Source organism: Diabrotica virgifera, chromosome 2 (genome assembly GCF_917563875.1).
Source record: "Diabrotica virgifera virgifera chromosome 2, PGI_DIABVI_V3a".
Lineage (NCBI taxonomy): Eukaryota > Metazoa > Arthropoda > Insecta > Coleoptera > Chrysomelidae > Diabrotica > Diabrotica virgifera.
In genome coordinates this window covers 58,877,168-58,894,218 of record NC_065444.1, presented here as the reverse complement: position 1 = coordinate 58,894,218, position 17,051 = coordinate 58,877,168, and the positions used below count along the sequence as shown (strand labels likewise).

General features: G+C 34.7%; 1 protein-coding gene across 2 annotated transcripts in view; it reads right to left on the bottom strand.

Moving 5' to 3' along the window:
* The window catches only part of LOC114337792 (jmjC domain-containing histone demethylation protein 1-like), a 286,565-nt gene that overhangs the window by 61,092 nt on the left and 208,422 nt on the right, over window positions 1-17,051 (bottom strand). The gene's annotated exons all lie outside the window — the stretch shown is intronic.

Below are 17,051 nucleotides of genomic sequence, written 5' to 3'. Positions count from 1 at the left end.
TAGTCTACCTCGTCCCTAGTCCCAACTGGTCTTCTTAGCAGTACCATCTTTGGCATTCTTTACTTATCCATCCCCTCAAAATGACCTGCCCATCTGATTCTTTATGACTTTGTTTATCTTGTTATACTTGGTTCCTTGTAATGCATCCTTAATTCTTGATTGCTGCTTCTATGCCAGCCGTCTTCCGTATCTGTATTATTTTCCCTGAAAATAGCTCTCAGTACGTTCCGTTCTCAACTCTTTATCATTTCTCCTTCTGTTTAATTTAGCACCCATGTCTCACATCCGGCAGGTGACTGTTGCTCTTATTACGGTTTTGTATATTCTGGTTTTCGTCTTTCTCGATAAGTACTGTGCCTTTAATTCGAATAATTTTTTTGTTAATAATAATTTGTGAAACATCACTATTTCCCAATAAATTGGGTATAATAGAGGGGCATCAATTTAACACCTGTATTTGCTCAGTGGCGTACCATTGAATGGACAGCCTCTTAGCGTTATAAATAGTTTTTCTTAGGTGATATGCTTTCCCTCATAATGGTGTTATTTCTTGAAAACGGCTCTTTTATACTTACTAATAACTCCTGAAAATATTTTTTAGACATTCTTGTAAAATTAAAAAACTTTTCTGGGCCTTTATTATATTAATTTCGTTATATAATGTGTAACAAAATTCCTTATAATTTCGTTCCTTTATGAAGGAATGTATCCAATATCTGTGTTTCTTTTTTTCTTTAATATAAGATAAAATAAACTTGCATTTATTACAAAAGACAAATCGTCGTAACTTTCAGATATCGTATCGTCACGTATCGTACAGCAGCCAACACGCGACTAAATTTGGCAACTACAAACCTCCACCAAAAGCATCCGCCAAAATTTCGATTATTCCAGATTTGCGCCTCCGCCAAAATTTGATTGTTATACCAGAGATCTGGTCCTTCGGCAAAATTTTAAAATATTTTTTGTACATTAAAAATAGTAATCGTAAAGTTAAAAACTTTATATTTTCGCGGATTTTAGTACAATTTTCGCTCATTCGTTTCGTGTGCTTAGTGCTGTCTCTAGTGCTCTCGTGTTATCCTACGGCCTCGTTTTGCTATCTCGGAAACTAATTGAGCTAGAGAGACGATTTATACGCCGTTTTTTTCGCAATTAAGCAAGGAGCCCACCTGCCAAATTTCATGAAAATCGGTCAAGTGGTTTCGGAGGAGTTTGGCAACAAAGCCTGCGAAAGAGAATTTTATATATATAGATGTTAAACCACGAAATTTTTTTAAAAAAATAACGGTTAAAGATAGAAAAGTGAAAATTTAGGATTGTATGTATCTTTTGCTTCTGAATCATATAGAATTAAGAAAAATCGGTTTGTCGAAAAATAAAAAAAATTATTAGGGGGGGCAACGCCCCCTTATGACGTACGGCTATGAAATATAGATAACAACCTACTCCCTGTCCGGTCGAGTCCACCTGCGAAATTTCATGAAAATCGGTCAAGTGGTTTCGGAGGAGTTTGGCAACAAAGCCTGCGAAAGAGAATTTTATATATATAGATGTTAAACCACGAAATTTTTTTAAAAAAATAACGGTTAAAGATAGAAAAGTGAAAATTTAGGATTGTATGTATCTTTTGCTTCTGAATCATATAGAATTAAGAAAAATCGGTTTGTCGAAAAATAAAAAAAATTATTAGGGGGGGCAAAGCCCCCTTATGACGTACGGCTATGAAATATAGATAACAACCTACTCCCTGTCCGGTCGAGTCCACCTGCGAAATTTCATGAAAATCGGTCAAGTGGTTTCGGAGGAGTTTGGCAACAAAGCCTGCGAAAGAGAATTTTATATATATAGATGTTAAACCACGAAATTTTTTTAAAAAAATAACGGTTAAAGATAGAAAAGTGAAAATTCAGGATTGTATGTATCTTTTGCTTCTGAATCATATAGAATTAAGAAAAATCGGTTTGTCGAAAAATAAAAAAAATTATTAGGGGGGGCAAGGCCCCCTTATGACGTACGGCTATGAAATATAGATAACAACCTACTCCCTGTCCGGTCGAGTCCACCTGCGAAATTTCATGAAAATCGGTCAAGTGGTTTCGGAGGAGTTTGGCAACAAAGCCTGCGAAAGAGAATTTTATATATATAGATGTTAAACCACGAAATTTTTTTAAAAAAATAACGGTTAAAGATAGAAAAGTGAAAATTTAGGATTGTATGTATCTTTTACTTCTGAATCATATAGAATTAAGAAAAATCGGTTTGTCGAAAAATAAAAAAAATTATTAGGGGGGGCAACGCCCCCTTATGACGTACGGCTATGAAATATAGATAACAACCTACTCCCTGTCCGGTCGAGTCCACCTGCGAAATTTCATGAAAATCGGTCAAGTGGTTTCGGAGGAGTTTGGCAACAAAGCCTGCGAAAGAGAATTTTATATATATAGATGTTAAACCACGAAATTTTTTTAAAAAAATAACGGTTAAAGATAGAAAAGTGAAAATTTAGGATTGTATGTATCTTTTGCTTCTGAATCATATAGAATTAAGAAAAATCGGTTTGTCGAAAAATAAAAAAAATTATTAGGGGGGGCAAGGCCCCCTTATGACGTACGGCTATGAAATATAGATAACAACCTACTCCCTGTCCGGTCGAGTCCACCTGCGAAATTTCATGAAAATCGGTCAAGTGGTTTCGGAGGAGTTTGGCAACAAAGCCTGCGAAAGAGAATTTTATATATATAGATGTTAAACCACGAAATTTTTTTAAAAAAATAACGGTTAAAGATAGAAAAGTGAAAATTTAGGATTGTATGTATCTTTTACTTCTGAATCATATAGAATTAAGAAAAATCGGTTTGTCGAAAAATAAAAAAAAATATTAGGGGGGGCAACGCCCCCTTATGACGTACGGCTATGAAATATAGATAACAGCCTACTCCCTGTCCGGTCGAGTCCACCTGCGAAATTTCATGAAAATCGGTCAAGTGGTTTCGGAGGAGTTTGGCAACAAAGCCTGCGAAAGAGAATTTTATATATATAGATGTTAAACCACGAAATTTTTTTAAAAAAATAACGGTTAAAGATAGAAAAGTGAAAATTTAGGATTGTATGTATCTTTTGCTTCTGAATCATATAGAATTAAGAAAAATCGGTTTGTCGAAAAATAAAAAAAATTATTAGGGGGGGAAAGCCCCCTTATGACGTACGGCTATGAAATATAGATAACAACCTACTCCCTGTCCGGTCGAGTCCACCTGCGAAATTTCATGAAAATCGGTCAAGTGGTTTCGGAGGAGTTTGGCAACAAAGCCTGCGAAAGAGAATTTTATATATATAGATGTTAAACCACGAAATTTTTTTAAAAAAATAACGGTTAAAGATAGAAAAGTGAAAATTTAGGATTGTATGTATCTTTTGCTTCTGAATCATATAGAATTAAGAAAAATCGGTTTGTCGAAAAATAAAAAAAATTATTAGGGGGGGCAAAGCCCCCTTATGACGTACGGCTATGAAATATAGATAACAACCTACTCCCTGTCCGGTCGAGTCCACCTGCGAAATTTCATGAAAATCGGTCAAGTGGTTTCGGAGGAGTTTGGCAACAAAGCCTGCGAAAGAGAATTTTATATATATAGATGTTAAACCACGAAATTTTTTTAAAAAAATAACGGTTAAAGATAGAAAAGTGAAAATTTAGGATTGTATGTATCTTTTGCTTCTGAATCATATAGAATTAAGAAAAATCGGTTTGTCGAAAAATAAAAAAAATTATTAGGGGGGGCAAGGCCCCCTTATGACGTACGGCTATGAAATATAGATAACAACCTACTCCCTGTCCGGTCGAGTCCACCTGCGAAATTTCATGAAAATCGGTCAAGTGGTTTCGGAGGAGTTTGGCAACAAAGCCTGCGAAAGAGAATTTTATATATATAGATGTTAAACCACGAAATTTTTTTAAAAAAATAACGGTTAAAGATAGAAAAGTGAAAATTTAGGATTGTATGTATCTTTTACTTCTGAATCATATAGAATTAAGAAAAATCGGTTTGTCGAAAAATAAAAAAAATTATTAGGGGGGGCAACGCCCCCTTATGACGTACGGCTATGAAATATAGATAACAACCTACTCCCTGTCCGGTCGAGTCCACCTGCGAAATTTCATGAAAATCGGTCAAGTGGTTTCGGAGGAGTTTGGCAACAAAGCCTGCGAAAGAGAATTTTATATATATAGATGTTAAACCACGAAATTTTTTTAAAAAAATAACGGTTAAAGATAGAAAAGTGAAAATTTAGGATTGTATGTATCTTTTGCTTCTGAATCATATAGAATTAAGAAAAATCGGTTTGTCGAAAAATAAAAAAAATTATTAGGGGGGGCAAGGCCCCCTTATGACGTACGGCTATGAAATATAGATAACAACCTACTCCCTGTCCGGTCGAGTCCACCTGCGAAATTTCATGAAAATCGGTCAAGTGGTTTCGGAGGAGTTTGGCAACAAAGCCTGCGAAAGAGAATTTTATATATATAGATGTTAAACCACGAAATTTTTTTAAAAAAATAACGGTTAAAGATAGAAAAGTGAAAATTTAGGATTGTATGTATCTTTTACTTCTGAATCATATAGAATTAAGAAAAATCGGTTTGTCGAAAAATAAAAAAAAATATTAGGGGGGGCAACGCCCCCTTATGACGTACGGCTATGAAATATAGATAACAGCCTACTCCCTGTCCGGTCGAGTCCACCTGCGAAATTTCATGAAAATCGGTCAAGTGGTTTCGGAGGAGTTTGGCAACAAAGCCTGCGAAAGAGAATTTTATATATATAGATGTTAAACCACGAAATTTTTTTAAAAAAATAACGGTTAAAGATAGAAAAGTGAAAATTTAGGATTGTATGTATCTTTTGCTTCTGAATCATATAGAATTAAGAAAAATCGGTTTGTCGAAAAATAAAAAAAATTATTAGGGGGGGAAAGCCCCCTTATGACGTACGGCTATGAAATATAGATAACAACCTACTCCCTGTCCGGTCGAGTCCACCTGCGAAATTTCATGAAAATCGGTCAAGTGGTTTCGGAGGAGTTTGGCAACAAAGCCTGCGAAAGAGAATTTTATATATATAGATGTTAAACCACGAAATTTTTTTAAAAAAATAACGGTTAAAGATAGAAAAGTGAAAATTTAGGATTGTATGTATCTTTTGCTTCTGAATCATATAGAATTAAGAAAAATCGGTTTGTCGAAAAATAAAAAAAATTATTAGGGGGGGCAACGCCCCCTTATGACGTACGGCTATGAAATATAGATAACAACCTACTCCCTGTCCGGTCGAGTCCACCTGCGAAATTTCATGAAAATCGGTCAAGTGGTTTCGGAGGAGTTTGGCAACAAAGCCTGCGAAAGAGAATTTTATATATATAGATGTTAAACCACGAAATTTTTTTAAAAAAATAACGGTTAAAGATAGAAAAGTGAAAATTTAGGATTGTATGTATCTTTTGCTTCTGAATCATATAGAATTAAGAAAAATCGGTTTGTCGAAAAATAAAAAAAATTATTAGGGGGGGCAAAGCCCCCTTATGACGTACGGCTATGAAATATAGATAACAACCTACTCCCTGTCCGGTCGAGTCCACCTGCGAAATTTCATGAAAATCGGTCAAGTGGTTTCGGAGGAGTTTGGCAACAAAGCCTGCGAAAGAGAATTTTATATATATAGATGTTAAACCACGAAATTTTTTTAAAAAAATAACGGTTAAAGATAGAAAAGTGAAAATTCAGGATTGTATGTATCTTTTGCTTCTGAATCATATAGAATTAAGAAAAATCGGTTTGTCGAAAAATAAAAAAAATTATTAGGGGGGGCAAGGCCCCCTTATGACGTACGGCTATGAAATATAGATAACAACCTACTCCCTGTCCGGTCGAGTCCACCTGCGAAATTTCATGAAAATCGGTCAAGTGGTTTCGGAGGAGTTTGGCAACAAAGCCTGCGAAAGAGAATTTTATATATATAGATGTTAAACCACGAAATTTTTTTAAAAAAATAACGGTTAAAGATAGAAAAGTGAAAATTTAGGATTGTATGTATCTTTTACTTCTGAATCATATAGAATTAAGAAAAATCGGTTTGTCGAAAAATAAAAAAAATTATTAGGGGGGGCAACGCCCCCTTATGACGTACGGCTATGAAATATAGATAACAACCTACTCCCTGTCCGGTCGAGTCCACCTGCGAAATTTCATGAAAATCGGTCAAGTGGTTTCGGAGGAGTTTGGCAACAAAGCCTGCGAAAGAGAATTTTATATATATAGATGTTAAACCACGAAATTTTTTTAAAAAAATAACGGTTAAAGATAGAAAAGTGAAAATTTAGGATTGTATGTATCTTTTGCTTCTGAATCATATAGAATTAAGAAAAATCGGTTTGTCGAAAAATAAAAAAAATTATTAGGGGGGGCAAGGCCCCCTTATGACGTACGGCTATGAAATATAGATAACAACCTACTCCCTGTCCGGTCGAGTCCACCTGCGAAATTTCATGAAAATCGGTCAAGTGGTTTCGGAGGAGTTTGGCAACAAAGCCTGCGAAAGAGAATTTTATATATATAGATGTTAAACCACGAAATTTTTTTAAAAAAATAACGGTTAAAGATAGAAAAGTGAAAATTTAGGATTGTATGTATCTTTTACTTCTGAATCATATAGAATTAAGAAAAATCGGTTTGTCGAAAAATAAAAAAAAATATTAGGGGGGGCAACGCCCCCTTATGACGTACGGCTATGAAATATAGATAACAGCCTACTCCCTGTCCGGTCGAGTCCACCTGCGAAATTTCATGAAAATCGGTCAAGTGGTTTCGGAGGAGTTTGGCAACAAAGCCTGCGAAAGAGAATTTTATATATATAGATGTTAAACCACGAAATTTTTTTAAAAAAATAACGGTTAAAGATAGAAAAGTGAAAATTTAGGATTGTATGTATCTTTTGCTTCTGAATCATATAGAATTAAGAAAAATCGGTTTGTCGAAAAATAAAAAAAATTATTAGGGGGGGAAAGCCCCCTTATGACGTACGGCTATGAAATATAGATAACAACCTACTCCCTGTCCGGTCGAGTCCACCTGCGAAATTTCATGAAAATCGGTCAAGTGGTTTCGGAGGAGTTTGGCAACAAAGCCTGCGAAAGAGAATTTTATATATATAGATGTTAAACCACGAAATTTTTTTAAAAAAATAACGGTTAAAGATAGAAAAGTGAAAATTTAGGATTGTATGTATCTTTTGCTTCTGAATCATATAGAATTAAGAAAAATCGGTTTGTCGAAAAATAAAAAAAATTATTAGGGGGGGCAAAGCCCCCTTATGACGTACGGCTATGAAATATAGATAACAACCTACTCCCTGTCCGGTCGAGTCCACCTGCGAAATTTCATGAAAATCGGTCAAGTGGTTTCGGAGGAGTTTGGCAACAAAGCCTGCGAAAGAGAATTTTATATATATAGATGTTAAACCACGAAATTTTTTTAAAAAAATAACGGTTAAAGATAGAAAAGTGAAAATTTAGGATTGTATGTATCTTTTGCTTCTGAATCATATAGAATTAAGAAAAATCGGTTTGTCGAAAAATAAAAAAAATTATTAGGGGGGGCAAGGCCCCCTTATGACGTACGGCTATGAAATATAGATAACAACCTACTCCCTGTCCGGTCGAGTCCACCTGCGAAATTTCATGAAAATCGGTCAAGTGGTTTCGGAGGAGTTTGGCAACAAAGCCTGCGAAAGAGAATTTTATATATATAGATGTTAAACCACGAAATTTTTTTAAAAAAATAACGGTTAAAGATAGAAAAGTGAAAATTTAGGATTGTATGTATCTTTTACTTCTGAATCATATAGAATTAAGAAAAATCGGTTTGTCGAAAAATAAAAAAAATTATTAGGGGGGGCAACGCCCCCTTATGACGTACGGCTATGAAATATAGATAACAACCTACTCCCTGTCCGGTCGAGTCCACCTGCGAAATTTCATGAAAATCGGTCAAGTGGTTTCGGAGGAGTTTGGCAACAAAGCCTGCGAAAGAGAATTTTATATATATAGATGTTAAACCACGAAATTTTTTTAAAAAAATAACGGTTAAAGATAGAAAAGTGAAAATTTAGGATTGTATGTATCTTTTGCTTCTGAATCATATAGAATTAAGAAAAATCGGTTTGTCGAAAAATAAAAAAAATTATTAGGGGGGGCAAGGCCCCCTTATGACGTACGGCTATGAAATATAGATAACAACCTACTCCCTGTCCGGTCGAGTCCACCTGCGAAATTTCATGAAAATCGGTCAAGTGGTTTCGGAGGAGTTTGGCAACAAAGCCTGCGAAAGAGAATTTTATATATATAGATGTTAAACCACGAAATTTTTTTAAAAAAATAACGGTTAAAGATAGAAAAGTGAAAATTTAGGATTGTATGTATCTTTTACTTCTGAATCATATAGAATTAAGAAAAATCGGTTTGTCGAAAAATAAAAAAAAATATTAGGGGGGGCAACGCCCCCTTATGACGTACGGCTATGAAATATAGATAACAGCCTACTCCCTGTCCGGTCGAGTCCACCTGCGAAATTTCATGAAAATCGGTCAAGTGGTTTCGGAGGAGTTTGGCAACAAAGCCTGCGAAAGAGAATTTTATATATATAGATGTTAAACCACGAAATTTTTTTAAAAAAATAACGGTTAAAGATAGAAAAGTGAAAATTTAGGATTGTATGTATCTTTTGCTTCTGAATCATATAGAATTAAGAAAAATCGGTTTGTCGAAAAATAAAAAAAATTATTAGGGGGGGAAAGCCCCCTTATGACGTACGGCTATGAAATATAGATAACAACCTACTCCCTGTCCGGTCGAGTCCACCTGCGAAATTTCATGAAAATCGGTCAAGTGGTTTCGGAGGAGTTTGGCAACAAAGCCTGCGAAAGAGAATTTTATATATATAGATGTTAAACCACGAAATTTTTTTAAAAAAATAACGGTTAAAGATAGAAAAGTGAAAATTTAGGATTGTATGTATCTTTTGCTTCTGAATCATATAGAATTAAGAAAAATCGGTTTGTCGAAAAATAAAAAAAATTATTAGGGGGGGAAAGCCCCCTTATGACGTACGGCTATGAAATATAGATAACAACCTACTCCCTGTCCGGTCGAGTCCACCTGCGAAATTTCATGAAAATCGGTCAAGTGGTTTCGGAGGAGTTTGGCAACAAAGCCTGCGAAAGAGAATTTTATATATATAGATGTTAAACCACGAAATTTTTTTAAAAAAATAACGGTTAAAGATAGAAAAGTGAAAATTTAGGATTGTATGTATCTTTTGCTTCTGAATCATATAGAATTAAGAAAAATCGGTTTGTCGAAAAATAAAAAAAATTATTAGGGGGGGCAAGGCCCCCTTATGACGTACGGCTATGAAATATAGATAACAACCTACTCCCTGTCCGGTCGAGTCCACCTGCGAAATTTCATGAAAATCGGTCAAGTGGTTTCGGAGGAGTTTGGCAACAAAGCCTGCGAAAGAGAATTTTATATATATAGATGTTAAACCACGAAATTTTTTTAAAAAAATAACGGTTAAAGATAGAAAAGTGAAAATTTAGGATTGTATGTATCTTTTACTTCTGAATCATATAGAATTAAGAAAAATCGGTTTGTCGAAAAATAAAAAAAATTATTAGGGGGGGCAACGCCCCCTTATGACGTACGGCTATGAAATATAGATAACAACCTACTCCCTGTCCGGTCGAGTCCACCTGCGAAATTTCATGAAAATCGGTCAAGTGGTTTCGGAGGAGTTTGGCAACAAAGCCTGCGAAAGAGAATTTTATATATATAGATGTTAAACCACGAAATTTTTTTAAAAAAATAACGGTTAAAGATAGAAAAGTGAAAATTTAGGATTGTATGTATCTTTTGCTTCTGAATCATATAGAATTAAGAAAAATCGGTTTGTCGAAAAATAAAAAAAATTATTAGGGGGGGCAAGGCCCCCTTATGACGTACGGCTATGAAATATAGATAACAACCTACTCCCTGTCCGGTCGAGTCCACCTGCGAAATTTCATGAAAATCGGTCAAGTGGTTTCGGAGGAGTTTGGCAACAAAGCCTGCGAAAGAGAATTTTATATATATAGATGTTAAACCACGAAATTTTTTTAAAAACATAACGGTTAAAGATAGAAAAGTGAAAATTTAGGATTGTATGTATCTTTTACTTCTGAATCATATAGAATTAAGAAAAATCGGTTTGTCGAAAAATAAAAAAAATTATTAGGGGGGGCAACGCCCCCTTATGACGTACGGCTATGAAATATAGATAACAACCTACTCCCTGTCCGGTCGAGTCCACCTGCGAAATTTCATGAAAATCGGTCAAGTGGTTTCGGAGGAGTTTGGCAACAAAGCCTGCGAAAGAGAATTTTATATATATAGATGTTAAACCACGAAATTTTTTTAAAAAAATAACGGTTAAAGATAGAAAAGTGAAAATTTAGGATTGTATGTATCTTTTGCTTCTGAATCATATAGAATTAAGAAAAATCGGTTTGTCGAAAAATAAAAAAAATTATTAGGGGGGGCAACGCCCCCTTATGACGTACGGCTATGAAATATAGATAACAACCTACTCCCTGTCCGGTCGAGTCCACCTGCGAAATTTCATGAAAATCGGTCAAGTGGTTTCGGAGGAGTTTGGCAACAAAGCCTGCGAAAGAGAATTTTATATATATAGATGTTAAACCACGAAATTTTTTTAAAAAAATAACGGTTAAAGATAGAAAAGTGAAAATTTAGGATTGTATGTATCTTTTGCTTATGAATCATATAGAATTAAGAAAAATCGGTTTGTCGAAAAATAAAAAAAATTATTAGGGGGGGCAAAGCCCCCTTATGACGTACGGCTATGAAATATAGATAACAACCTACTCCCTGTCCGGTCGAGTCCACCTGCGGAATTTCATGAAAATCGGTCAAGTGGTTTCGGAGGAGTTTGGCAACAAAGCCTGCGAAAGAGAATTTTATATATATAGATGTTAAACCACGAAATTTTTTTAAAAAAATAACGGTTAAAGATAGAAAAGTGAAAATTTAGGATTGTATGTATCTTTTACTTCTGAATCATATAGAATTAAGAAAAATCGGTTTGTCGAAAAATAAAAAAAATTATTAGGGGGGGCAACGCCCCCTTATGACGTACGGCTATGAAATATAGATAACAACCTACTCCCTGTCCGGTCGAGTCCACCTGCGAAATTTCATGAAAATCGGTCAAGTGGTTTCGGAGGAGTTTGGCAACAAAGCCTGCGAAAGAGAATTTTATATATATAGATGTTAAACCACGAAATTTTTTTAAAAAAATAACGGTTAAAGATAGAAAAGTGAAAATTTAGGATTGTATGTATCTTTTGCTTCTGAATCATATAGAATTAAGAAAAATCGGTTTGTCGAAAAATAAAAAAAATTATTAGGGGGGGCAAAGCCCCCTTATGACGTACGGCTATGAAATATAGATAACAACCTACTCCCTGTCCGGTCGAGTCCACCTGCGAAATTTCATGAAAATCGGTCAAGTGGTTTCGGAGGAGTTTGGCAACAAAGCCTGCGAAAGAGAATTTTATATATATAGATGTTAAACCACGAAATTTTTTTAAAAAAATAACGGTTAAAGATAGAAAAGTGAAAATTTAGGATTGTATGTATCTTTTGCTTCTGAATCATATAGAATTAAGAAAAATCGGTTTGTCGAAAAATAAAAAAAATTATTAGGGGGGGCAAGGCCCCCTTATGACGTACGGCTATGAAATATAGATAACAACCTACTCCCTGTCCGGTCGAGTCCACCTGCGAAATTTCATGAAAATCGGTCAAGTGGTTTCGGAGGAGTTTGGCAACAAAGCCTGCGAAAGAGAATTTTATATATATAGATGTTAAACCACGAAATTTTTTTAAAAAAATAACGGTTAAAGATAGAAAAGTGAAAATTTAGGATTGTATGTATCTTTTACTTCTGAATCATATAGAATTAAGAAAAATCGGTTTGTCGAAAAATAAAAAAAATTATTAGGGGGGGCAACGCCCCCTTATGACGTACGGCTATGAAATATAGATAACAACCTACTCCCTGTCCGGTCCAGTCCACCTGCCAAATTTCATGAAAATCGGTCAAGTGGTTTCGGAGGAGTTTGGCCACAAAGCCTGCGAAAGAGAATTTTATATATATAGATGTTAAACCACGAAATTTTTTTAAAAAAATAACGGTTAAAGATAGAAAAGTGAAAATTTAGGATTGTATGTATCTTTTGCTTCTGAATCATATAGAATTAAGAAAAATCGGTTTGTCGAAAAATAAAAAAAATTATTAGGGGGGGCAACGCCCCCTTATGACGTACGGCTATGAAATATAGATAACAACCTACTCCCTGTCCGGTCGAGTCCACCTGCGAAATTTCATGAAAATCGGTCAAGTGGTTTCGGAGGAGTTTGGCAACAAAGCCTGCGAAAGAGAATTTTATATATATAGATGTTAAACCACGAAATTTTTTTAAAAAAATAACGGTTAAAGATAGAAAAGTGAAAATTTAGGATTGTATGTATCTTTTGCTTCTGAATCATATAGAATTAAGAAAAATCGGTTTGTCGAAAAATAAAAAAAATTATTAGGGGGGGCAAAGCCCCCTTATGACGTACGGCTATGAAATATAGATAACAACCTACTCCCTGTCCGGTCGAGTCCACCTGCGAAATTTCATGAAAATCGGTCAAGTGGTTTCGGAGGAGTTTGGCAACAAAGCCTGCGAAAGAGAATTTTATATATATAGATGTTAAACCACGAAATTTTTTTAAAAAAATAACGGTTAAAGATAGAAAAGTGAAAATTTAGGATTGTATGTATCTTTTGCTTCTGAATCATATAGAATTAAGAAAAATCGGTTTGTCGAAAAATAAAAAAAATTATTAGGGGGGGCAAGGCCCCCTTATGACGTACGGCTATGAAATATAGATAACAACCTACTCCCTGTCCGGTCGAGTCCACCTGCGAAATTTCATGAAAATCGGTCAAGTGGTTTCGGAGGAGTTTGGCAACAAAGCCTGCGAAAGAGAATTTTATATATATAGATGTTAAACCACGAAATTTTTTTAAAAAAATAACGGTTAAAGATAGAAAAGTGAAAATTTAGGATTGTATGTATCTTTTACTTCTGAATCATATAGAATTAAGAAAAATCGGTTTGTCGAAAAATAAAAAAAATTATTAGGGGGGGCAACGCCCCCTTATGACGTACGGCTATGAAATATAGATAACAACCTACTCCCTGTCCGGTCGAGTCCACCTGCGAAATTTCATGAAAATCGGTCAAGTGGTTTCGGAGGAGTTTGGCAACAAAGCCTGCGAAAGAGAATTTTATATATATAGATGTTAAACCACGAAATTTTTTTAAAAAAATAACGGTTAAAGATAGAAAAGTGAAAATTTAGGATTGTATGTATCTTTTGCTTCTGAATCATATAGAATTAAGAAAAATCGGTTTGTCGAAAAATAAAAAAAATTATTAGGGGGGGCAAGGCCCCCTTATGACGTACGGCTATGAAATATAGATAACAACCTACTCCCTGTCCGGTCGAGTCCACCTCCGAAATTTCATGAAAATCGGTCAAGTGGTTTCGGAGGAGTTTGGCAACAAAGCCTGCGAAAGAGAATTTTATATATATAGATGTTAAACCACGAAATTTTTTTAAAAAAATAACGGTTAAAGATAGAAAAGTGAAAATTTAGGATTGTATGTATCTTTTACTTCTGAATCATATAGAATTAAGAAAAATCGGTTTGTCGAAAAATAAAAAAAATTATTAGGGGGGGCAACGCCCCCTTATGACGTACGGCTATGAAATATAGATAACAACCTACTCCCTGTCCGGTCGAGTCCACCTGCGAAATTTCATGAAAATCGGTCAAGTGGTTTCGGAGGAGTTTGGCAACAAAGCCTGCGAAAGAGAATTTTATATATATAGATGTTAAACCACGAAATTTTTTTAAAAAAATAACGGTTAAAGATAGAAAAGTGAAAATTTAGGATTGTATGTATCTTTTGCTTCTGAATCATATAGAATTAAGAAAAATCGGTTTGTCGAAAAATAAAAAAAATTATTAGGGGGGGCAACGCCCCCTTATGACGTACGGCTATGAAATATAGATAACAACCTACTCCCTGTCCGGTCGAGTCCACCTGCGAAATTTCATGAAAATCGGTCAAGTGGTTTCGGAGGAGTTTGGCAACAAAGCCTGCGAAAGAGAATTTTATATATATAGATGTTAAACCACGAAATTTTTTTAAAAAAATAACGGTTAAAGATAGAAAAGTGAAAATTTAGGATTGTATGTATCTTTTGCTTATGAATCATATAGAATTAAGAAAAATCGGTTTGTCGAAAAATAAAAAAAATTATTAGGGGGGGCAAAGCCCCCTTATGACGTACGGCTATGAAATATAGATAACAACCTACTCCCTGTCCGGTCGAGTCCACCTGCGGAATTTCATGAAAATCGGTCAAGTGGTTTCGGAGGAGTTTGGCAACAAAGCCTGCGAAAGAGAATTTTATATATATAGATGTTAAACCACGAAATTTTTTTAAAAAAATAACGGTTAAAGATAGAAAAGTGAAAATTTAGGATTGTATGTATCTTTTACTTCTGAATCATATAGAATTAAGAAAAATCGGTTTGTCGAAAAATAAAAAAAATTATTAGGGGGGGCAACGCCCCCTTATGACGTACGGCTATGAAATATAGATAACAACCTACTCCCTGTCCGGTCGAGTCCACCTGCGAAATTTCATGAAAATCGGTCAAGTGGTTTCGGAGGAGTTTGGCAACAAAGCCTGCGAAAGAGAATTTTATATATATAGATGTTAAACCACGAAATTTTTTTAAAAAAATAACGGTTAAAGATAGAAAAGTGAAAATTTAGGATTGTATGTATCTTTTGCTTCTGAATCATATAGAATTAAGAAAAATCGGTTTGTCGAAAAATAAAAAAAATTATTAGGGGGGGCAAAGCCCCCTTATGACGTACGGCTATGAAATATAGATAACAACCTACTCCCTGTCCGGTCGAGTCCACCTGCGAAATTTCATGAAAATCGGTCAAGTGGTTTCGGAGGAGTTTGGCAACAAAGCCTGCGAAAGAGAATTTTATATATATAGATGTTAAACCACGAAATTTTTTTAAAAAAATAACGGTTAAAGATAGAAAAGTGAAAATTTAGGATTGTATGTATCTTTTGCTTCTGAATCATATAGAATTAAGAAAAATCGGTTTGTCGAAAAATAAAAAAAATTATTAGGGGGGGCAAGGCCCCCTTATGACGTACGGCTATGAAATATAGATAACAACCTACTCCCTGTCCGGTCGAGTCCACCTGCGAAATTTCATGAAAATCGGTCAAGTGGTTTCGGAGGAGTTTGGCAACAAAGCCTGCGAAAGAGAATTTTATATATATAGATGTTAAACCACGAAATTTTTTTAAAAAAATAACGGTTAAAGATAGAAAAGTGAAAATTTAGGATTGTATGTATCTTTTACTTCTGAATCATATAGAATTAAGAAAAATCGGTTTGTCGAAAAATAAAAAAAATTATTAGGGGGGGCAACGCCCCCTTATGACGTACGGCTATGAAATATAGATAACAACCTACTCCCTGTCCGGTCCAGTCCACCTGCCAAATTTCATGAAAATCGGTCAAGTGGTTTCGGAGGAGTTTGGCCACAAAGCCTGCGAAAGAGAATTTTATATATATAGATGTTAAACAACGAAATTTTTTTAAAAAAATAACGGTTAAAGATAGAAAAGTGAAAATTTAGGATTATATGTATCTTTTGCTTGTGAATCATATACAATTAAGAAAAATCGGTTTGTCGAAAAATAAAAAAAAATTTTAGGGGGGGCAAAGCCCCCTTATAACGTACGGCTATGAAATATAGATAACAACCTACTCCCTGTCCGGTCGAATCCACCTGCCAAATTTCATGAAAATCGGTCAAGCGGTTTCGGAGGAGTACGGTAACAAAGCCTGCGAATTAGAATTTTATATATATAGATGTTAAACCACGAAATTTTTTTAAAAAAATAACGGTTAAAGATAGAAAAGTGAAAATTTAGGATTATATGTATCTTTTGCTTGTGAATCATATACAATTAAGAAAAATCGGTTTGTCGAAAAATAAAAAAAAATTTTAGGGGGGGCAAAGCCCCCTTATAACGTACGGCTATGAAATATAGATAACAACCTACTCCCTGTCCGGTCCAGTCCACCTGCCAAATTTCATGAAAATCGGTCAAGTGGTTTCGGAGGAGTTTGGCAACAAAGCCTGCGAAAGAGAATTTTATATATATAGATGTTAAACAACGAAATTTTTTTAAAAAAATAACGGTTAAAGATAGAAAAGTGAAAATTTAGGATTATATGTATCTTTTGCTTGTGAATCATATACAATTAAGAAAAATCGGTTTGTCGAAAAATAAAAAAAAATTTTAGGGGGGGCAAAGCCCCCTTATAACGTACGGCTATGAAATATAGATAACAACCTACTCCCTGTCCGGTCGAATCCACCTGCCAAATTTCATGAAAATCGGTCAAGCGGTTTCGGAGGAATACGGTAACAAAGCCTGCGAATTAGAATTTTATATATATAGATGTTAAACCACGAAATTTTTTTAAAAAAATAACGGTTAAAGATAGAAAAGTGAAAATTTAGGATTATATGTATCTTTTGCTTGTGAATCATATACAATTAAGAAAAATGGGTTTGTCGAAAAATAAAAAAAAATTTTAGGGGGGGCAAAGCCCCCTTATAACGTACGGCTATGAAATATAGATAACAACCTACTCCCTGTCCGGTCCAGTCCACCTGCCAAATTTCATGAAAATCGGTCAAGTGGTTTCGGAGGAGTTTGGCAACAAAGCCTGCGAAAGAGAATTTTATATATATAGATGTTAA